The sequence below is a fragment of the Somniosus microcephalus genome, chromosome 1 (genome assembly GCF_052327205.1).
Source record: "Somniosus microcephalus isolate GS21.2 chromosome 1, FLI_Smic_1.0, whole genome shotgun sequence".
Taxonomy (NCBI): domain Eukaryota; kingdom Metazoa; phylum Chordata; class Chondrichthyes; order Squaliformes; family Somniosidae; genus Somniosus; species Somniosus microcephalus.
In genome coordinates this window covers 297,600,833-297,609,301 of record NC_140987.1, presented here as the reverse complement: position 1 = coordinate 297,609,301, position 8,469 = coordinate 297,600,833, and the positions used below count along the sequence as shown (strand labels likewise).

Here is an 8,469-nt window from a genome sequence, read left to right as displayed (position 1 = left end):
TAGCGAAGGTATGGTTGCTAAATTTGCTGATGACACAAAGATAGGTAGGAAAGTAAATTGTGAAGAGGACATAAGGAGGCTACAAAGGGATATAGATAGGTTAAGTGAGTGAGCAAAGACCTGGCAATGGAGTATAATGTGGGAAAATGTGAAGTTGTCCATTTTGGCTGGAAGACTGAAAAAGAAGCATATTATCTAAATGGTGAGAGATTGCAGAGCTCTGAGATGCAGAGGGATCTGGGTGTCCTAGTGCATGAATCGCAAAAGGCTAGTATGCAGGTACAGCAAGTAATTAGGAAAGCTAATAGAATGGTATTGTTTATTGCGAGGTGAATTGAATACAAAAGTAGGGAGGTTATGCTTCAGTTGTACAGGGCATTGGTGAGACCACATCTGGAGTACTGTGTACAGTATTGGTCTCCTTATTTAAGGAAGGATGTAAATGCGTTGGAAGCAGTTCAGAGAAGGTTTACTCGACCAATACCTGGAATGGGCGGGTTGCTTTATGAGGAAAGGTTGGACAGGCTAGGCTTGTGTCTGCTGGATTTTAGAAGAGTAAGAGGTGACTTGATTGAAACATACAAGATCCTGAGGGGTCTTGATAGGTTGGATGTGGAGAGGAAGTTTCCTGTTGTGGGAGAATCTAGAACTAGGGGTCACTGTTTAAAAATAAGGTGTCGCCCATTTAAGACAGAGATGAGGAGAAATTTTTTCTCAGGGTCGTGAGTCTTTGGAACTCTCTTCCTCAAAAGGCGGTGGAAGCAGAGTCTTTGAATATTTTTAAGGCAGAGGTAGATAGATTCTTGGTGAGCAAAGAGATGAAAGGTTCTTGGTGAGCAAAGGGGTGAAAGGTTATCGGGGGTAGGTGGGAATGTGGAGTAATCAGATCAGCCATGATCTTATTGAATGATGGAGCAGGCTCGAGGGGCCGAGTGGCCTATTCCAGCTCCTAATTCGTATGTTCGTAAAATACTCTGGATGCTGGAAATCTGAAATAAAAATAGAAAATGCTGGAAATACTCAGCAGGTCAGGCAGCATCTGTGGAGAGAGAAACAGAGTTAACGTTTCAGGTCGATGACCCTTCGTCAGAACTGAAAAAAGTTGAAGATGGATCAGGTTTTTAAGCAAGTGTATGGGCAGGGAAAGGGGGGTGAGGGGAAGAAAGAACAAAAGGGAAGGTCTGTGATAGGATGGAAGGCAGGAGAGTTTAAGAGACGAAAGGGGTGATGGTGCGAGGCAAAAGGAGATGGTAATGGGACAAGTTAAGAAACAAAAGATGACTCTAGATGAAGAGTAAGTGGCAATGGCAGAATGATCGACAGCTGCCATGTGAGAGAGAGAAAAAAAATGAAAAAGATGATGGGGCAGAGGTTATGGTCTGAAATTGTTGAACTCGATGTTGAGTCCAGAAGGCTGTAAAGTGCCTAATCGAAAGATGAGGCGCTCTTCCTCGAGCTTACATTGAATTTCATTGGAGCAGTGTAAGAGGCCGAGGATGGAGAGGTCAGAGTGGGAGTGGAGCGGAGAATTAAAGTGACAGGTGACCGGAAGCTCGGGGTCACCCTTACGGACTGAATGGAGGTGTTCTGCAAAGCGGTCGCCCAATCTGCATTTGGTCTCCCCAATGTAGAGGAGACCGCATTGTGAGCAGTGAATACAGTATACTAAGTTGCAAGAAGTACAAGTAAATCGCTGTTTCAACTGGAAAGTGTTTGGGGCCCTGGACAGTGGGAAGGGAGAAGGTAAAAGGGCATGTGTTGCATCTCTTGCACGTGATAGCATTGACAGAGTAACCATTTTTAGCAGCAGTGAAAGTAACCAGAATTTGATTCTTTTTGTATAGAACATAAAAGCAAGATAAAGTAGGAATGCTTCTAGTTTTACTGGGGGGAAAAAAAAGTATACAAATGGACTGGATTTTGGGGTCAGCGGCGAAGGAACAGCGCTCGCTGTATATTGCGTTTACAGCTGCCCACAATGTTTTGTGGGCTTTTGAGTGGCAAATTTCAGTATTAAGAGATCCTTTTCTGCGCAGCGCCCTCTACAGAGAATCTGTGGGGTGTGTGAACGCCTCTTCAACCAATCAGATTGAAGAATCCTCAGTGAGCCATGCAGAGTCTAAACAAGGAAGTGTAAATTAGAATATTTAATTCAATGTAAAATCATGTACAGAAAGCGAAATAAATAGAGGGAAAGAAAGATGGGATTGAGAGAGAGATAAGAGACATTTTTTTAATGTTTATTTTAATTTTTAATTAAAAAATCTCCACCAATAATTAAAATCTGAAGGAATGAGACGCCACACTTGTAAAAGTAAATTTTCACTGCCAGAGAGGATGTTTGGTAGTAATTAAATCTTATCTCGCCAATAAAAGTTCGCTTATATTTCAATACACCAGCCCTGACTACTTCTGGTGAGTTTAGTGGGTAAGTACCGCAACTTAACATCCTTTCATGTATTTGAATTGCGAATCTCTCGACGAGGAACCGGTGTAGCGAAGCTTCTGGAGGAGCAGGGCAACTTGGGACAGCAGCTCCCTGATTTCTGCATTTAACGGAGCATGTACGTTCGCTGGAAGGTGCTGCCCGATTTACTCCTTAATAACAGTGAGCACAGTAATCCGGGCCATTACTTCTTAAAGGCTGGTTCAATTAACAAATATAACATGTTACAGGTGTTATAAATGAAACTTCACTTTGAAATTTGTCCTTGTTTAATTCATATTTTGCAATGTCTTCCAAATTGCTATAACAACTGTGCTTATTTCATCCTTGTGTTTGAGGAAAGACACCAAAGCAATTAGGTAAAAAAATATTAATGTAGGCAGAAAATTATAGAAGAAATACATCGTCATTCAAATTTGGAGGCTCTGAATTGAAGTCCTGATTTTAAACATGTTTATTTAAGATTCAAATTAGTTTCATTATTTTCTTAAGTGTAATATTTTATGGCCCCCCTAAGCAGCTGGGATTAAATGTGCCGATTTGATGGAGATGCTTCCTTTGCTTCCTCCTGTACAGATTTATTTTTTAAACCGTGGGCTGCACGAGGGGAGCACATTTCTTTGTCTACCTGCAGTGGGTAAGGAACACACTGCCCACTTATTTTCAAAGAGCCAATCAGAAACACATTTAACATTTCCTTCACTGTCTCTAATCAGCTGTTATACAAACTTTTTTTCAAATTCTCAGCAGGGGTGTTCCATCCCCAGTATCGCCTTTTCTACAGAATAACCTACGATTCAAAGTGCCACCGGAGAGCTGCTGGCATTTCAAAACCTCATGGAAAAACCTCAGAAAAGATGTTCACTGCTCAAAAGCAAGCATCTAGAAGTGGAGTTGAATCTGATTTAAATGGTGGACCAGATTGTTTGGGAATAATGCATCACGCCAATTAAAACCTTTAACACCAGATGTTAATAATAACATCTGTACAGGAGGAAGCAAAAGAAGCATCTGTATCAAATCGGCACATTTAATCCCAGCTGCTTAGGGGGGCCATAAAATATTAATGCTTAATTAATTAGTTAGGGCATGTTAGTACTATCACTAACAATGACTATAAACCACACCCAAAATATCTATAAAACCAGTGTTCTTTTAAAATGTTAATGAATTCTACCAAATACGAGACTTCTAACAGTAAAATTAAAAGCACCATTATCAGGTCATTTCTGGTTGGTATTCTTTTCTCAGCTTATCCTTTGTGCACAGAGTTATGACTTAAACTAGTGTCACCAGTAAGGCAAGGGTTTCACACCACCTACTCACCTACTTATGCCCTACACAATCAAATGACTGGCACAGAAAATCTCTGTATACAATTGTAACTGTTTTTCTTTTTAATTCATTTAGGCAATGCTACGAAAGGTTAAGATTGCTGAGAGCCATTTTCTAGTAATCCCAGAGGTCTGGTGAGTCTTGTCTTATAGGCAGACACATCATATGACTACAACAAGTCTGCCTCTACAAGAGTGCATGCACATTATAAGTTACAAAACATCAATGTATCTGCCAAATGGCTAGTCCTTACACATCTATTAATATCATAGCACAACCTGTAGTTCAACAAGGAACCAGTCTATTTAAGGTCCTTAGCAAAATACTGCAGATGCTGTAAATCTGAAATAACAACAGAAAATGCTGGAAAAACTCAGCAGGCCAGGCAACATCCGTGGAGAGAAATTAGAGTCGACGTTTCGGGTCTAACCCTTTTTCAAAACTGTTTTGAAAAAGGGATCGACCCGAAACGTCGACTCTAATTTCTCTCCACGGATGTTGCCTGGCCTGCTGAGTTTTTCCAGCATTTTCTGTTGTTATTTAGGGTCCTTCTGTGTCTCATGTACCATAACAGATGACTCTCTCATCTGTTCTAGGCCTAATGGATCATTCCACAGCAGTTTCTACTTTTCAGTAGTACAAAAGCGATGTTGTGACTCTGGAGTCAGATTGACAGTTTAATTCTGTCGGGCATTAAAAGTAAAAGGAGTCAATCCCTGGCTTCACTTGTGACAATATAACTAATTTTCTAGTTTAATGGCCTAACTATTTAATTAAGCATTTTCTGAGTCAGAAGGTTGTGGGTTCAAATCCCACTCCAGAGACTTGAGCACAAAAATCAAGGTTGACACTCCCAGTGCGGTACTGAGGGAGTGCTGCACTGTCGGAGGTGTAGGGCGCGATTTTAATAACGGAGGGGGGGTTGAGGGCGGGCCCGCTGCTCGGCAGCTTTCGGACCCGCACCCGGCTGTTGCCTACCAGCGCTCCCAGTTTTGGCTTAATTGGCCTCGTTAAGGCCGACGTGCGGGTCTCTCCAGGAAATTGTTTGGAAGATGTCAATTCTCGCGTCTGATGATGCGTTTGTTTGTTTGAAAATTTAAAGGGGCCATGTCCCCTTTGCATACAAATGTCATTGGGATGGCTTGGTGCTGTATTATCTCGAAAGGGGAGCTGACTGCGTCTTTTCTGAGCAAAATTTAATGAATGATGTTGCTGGTCATATTATTCCAGAAAGAGATTCATGATTTTTTGATTTTTGACTTTATTATCTGACTATGAAATGAAAAAGATGCCAGATGTGTTCCAATCATTTGCTTAGTAATAATGCTTTTTTCTGTTAAAGGCGTTGGGAGCTGCAGGAATGGCAGCCCCAAAAACAAAGGCTGCAGCCAGGTTCAATGAGGGCTCTCTCCATGCTCTTGTTGAGGGAGTTCGAGGATGTCAGGAGCTCCTCTTCCCTGGAAACTGAAGGAGGAGAGGAGGCCTCCTCAGTTTGGCTGCAAATTGCTGAGGAGGTGAGCTCGAGATCTGTGTGCAGATGCACATGGGTTCAGTGTCAAAAAAGGTTTAATGGTCTGCTGAGATCACCTAAAGTGTGGCCTCTGTTCTGGGAAATGGAAGTTCAAGAGCGAGGGCTCAGGGCAATTTCCATGTAGAATGATGTTGGTGACATTGAGCGCAAACCACCGTTTATTGGACAAATGATGCCTGGGGTTTGAGACTGTCTGACTTACATTCACCTCCATGTGCCAGCCACCTGTGGTTGAAGCGTTAGCTTACGCAAATCTGGCATGGCTGAGTGCATCCCATGCCTGACTGCCATCAGTATGGTGGCCTGCTGCTGGATTGGCCACATCCGGTCCCGCAAGGTGTCGCTCCCCATCCTCCTCCTCGTCCTGTTCATCTTCCTCCAAGGAGGCTGTGTGCTGAGCCACTTGTTCATCCGGCAGCACTAAGCCGCGGCTGCTCTTCCTCCGAATTTGACGACCAGAATGAGAGGATGTAAATGGTTCCCATCCCGTTGTTATAGATTTCAGTTGATGCAAGAAGCTTGCAGGCGCAAACTCAAAAGTGGCCTGAAATTATTCCAATCAGTTCAACCTGTGGATGTGTGTCAGCTTGACCAGTCACAAGCTCATTAGATTTGCAAAATCTTATTCCAAACCTCCAACAGCAAAGTTGTTGCATTTGAATTCCAGCCATGTTGCAGGAGTGCTTTTAAAGTTCTGCACCAATAATGACTACATATCCTGTCCTCCACCAACTCGTCTCCTTGCAGCTGGCCTGTTTCTGACAAGATGGGAAACAGGAGCCAGAGGCACGAAAATGGGAAACCTCTATCAAAATAGGGTTAGCAAGGCAGTTAACAGGCTCTGAACTATCTGCCCCACCAGTTGGAGTCGGGTCAGTTTGGGAGCAGCTGACCCGACACTCACGAAAATCGCGTGGAGGCGGGTTGGGTGTCTGAAGCCATTTTTTCCGATTTTCGCAGCTGACCCGCCTCCAAACCTGCCTCCTCAGGGCTATTGATATCGAGCCCATAGCCTTTTGAATGAGACGTTAAACCAAGACCTTATCTGCTCTCTCGGGTGGATGCAAAAGATCCCATGGCACTTTTCAAGGAAGAGTAGGGGAGTTCTCCCCAGTTTCCTGGCCAATATTTACCCCTCAATCCACATAACAAAAGCAGATCATTTGGTCATCATCACATTGCTGTTTGTGGGAGCTTCCTGAGTACAAATTGGCTGCCGCATTTCCTACATTATCACAGTGACTCCACTTCCCAAAAAAAAAAAAAAAAAAAAAATTTCATTGGCTGTAAAGTGCTTTGGGACGTCTGGTGGTTGTGAAAGGCGCTAATAAATGTAAGTCTTTTTCTTTCTTTAGCTGTCCAGCAGGACATAAATGAATGCTCAATAATGCAGCGCAGCAGCGAAGAATAAATGCATGTTCCATATCACGTGATGTCAATGTCTACCTATTGAGACTTGGAAATGGCTGAAGAATTCAAGAAATTTATGTGCCAGTAAAACTCTGTCCTATGAAAATGCTGCAATTAAATTGATTGAAGCTTGATGTGTTCAGTATAACTGTAGCCTTATAGTGTAAGCCTGAAGCATGGGGTTATAGTACTGGCTTTGCATTACTCTGTGCTCCGGTAAAGTGGAGCTCTAGTTCCTTGCATCTGCTTAATGATCTGGTTCACTATTTAATGCTGACAGTCCTGTGAAAAGATCAGTGCTATCATTGGAATCGAAATGCTCCATCACTCTTTGTCCCAATGGTTGTTCACAAGCTTTAATCAGCCCTTTGCTAATTCAAAATATTTCAACGTTCACCTGGGAATTTTCTCCAGTTAGCTTTTTTAGTTGCTACAGTTATACTGCTGCCAGAGTAAAGTCAAAGTGGTGCAAGACTCCCTCTTCAACTGTTTTCTGGAATTAGATGCATTGCCAATCTACCAGATTTACATCCTAGTACAGGAAACTTTCGATTAACCGGCCCCTAAATAACCAGAACACTCTATCCACCTGCAAAATTCAGGAGTCGGTTCAGGTAACTTTTTTTTACTTTTAGTTACTTTTTTTACTCCATTTGTTGCTGTGCAAGGGTGTAGCTGAAGCTGTTGCTAAGCTACAGAGATGCTTGCAACTTGTGCCGATTGTTTTGAAGCAGGGTTTGTTGCTTTATACGGAATTCTGAGCTCCGTATCTTTTACTATAGCGTTCGGTTATCCGGAATTGTTGATGAACCGGCAACACGTCGGTCCCATCCGTGCCGGATACCAGAAAGTTTCCTGTACTACTGCAATTTTTAGCGATGCAATACACTAACTATTTTATCTACATACGAGTATGAACTGCGCCATTAGCAGACGACAGCTCTTGATTAAGAACTAAATATAGACTTCCAGTAACTAAGTAATCCTGCTGTAATGAAATGTATTCAATGGAAAAAGTATTACAATGGTGTTATCTATCTGCCAAAGTTAACAGAAAGCTGATTACTCCAAGATTATTGTGAGAAATAGAATGGAAAAGGAACAATACCTCTGTGCATTGTGTGGTATGGGGCTTTTCTTCACTGTTGAAGATTATTCATTGATTTCAATGTAAAGTGCTACAGTAAACTTGAATCTAATAGCGTGGACATTGAATTAAAATTTGAATCAGGGATCATTGAAACTTTCCTGAAATGCCAAAATGTTTAATTCATTTTTATGGGATGTGGGTGTCGCTGGTTGCCCTTGAGAAGGTGGTGGTGAGCTGCCTTGAACCGCTGCAGTCCATGTGGTGAAGGTACTTCCACAGTGCTGTTACGTAGGGGGTTCCAGGATTTTTACCCAGTGACGATGAAGGATCGGCGATACATTTCTAAGTCAGGATGGTGTGTGACTTGGAGGGGAACTTGCAGTTGGTGGTGTTCCCATGTGTCTGCTGCCCTTGTCCTTCTAGGTGGAAGAGGTTGCGTGTTTGGGAGGTGCTGCCGAAGAAGCCTTGGTGAGTTGCTGGCATCTTGTAGATGGTACACACTGCAGCCACGGTACACTGGAGAAAGTGGATGTTTAAGGTGGTAGATGGGGTGTCAATAAAGTGAGCTGCTTTGTCCTGGATGGTATCGAGCTTCTTGTGTTGTTGGAGCTGCACTCATCCAGGCAAGTGGAGAGTATTCCATCACACTTCTTACTT

General features: G+C 42.7%; 1 long non-coding RNA gene across 1 annotated transcript; it reads left to right on the top strand.

Moving 5' to 3' along the window:
- The first annotated feature begins 4,299 nt into the window (after positions 1–4,299).
- LOC147124846 (uncharacterized) lies at positions 4,300–7,954 on the top strand. Its single transcript, XR_015079126.1, has 2 exons — positions 4,300–5,295; positions 6,668–7,954. It is a non-coding gene; the product is annotated as an uncharacterized LOC147124846 (long non-coding RNA).
- The last annotated feature ends 515 nt before the right edge of the window (positions 7,955–8,469 follow it).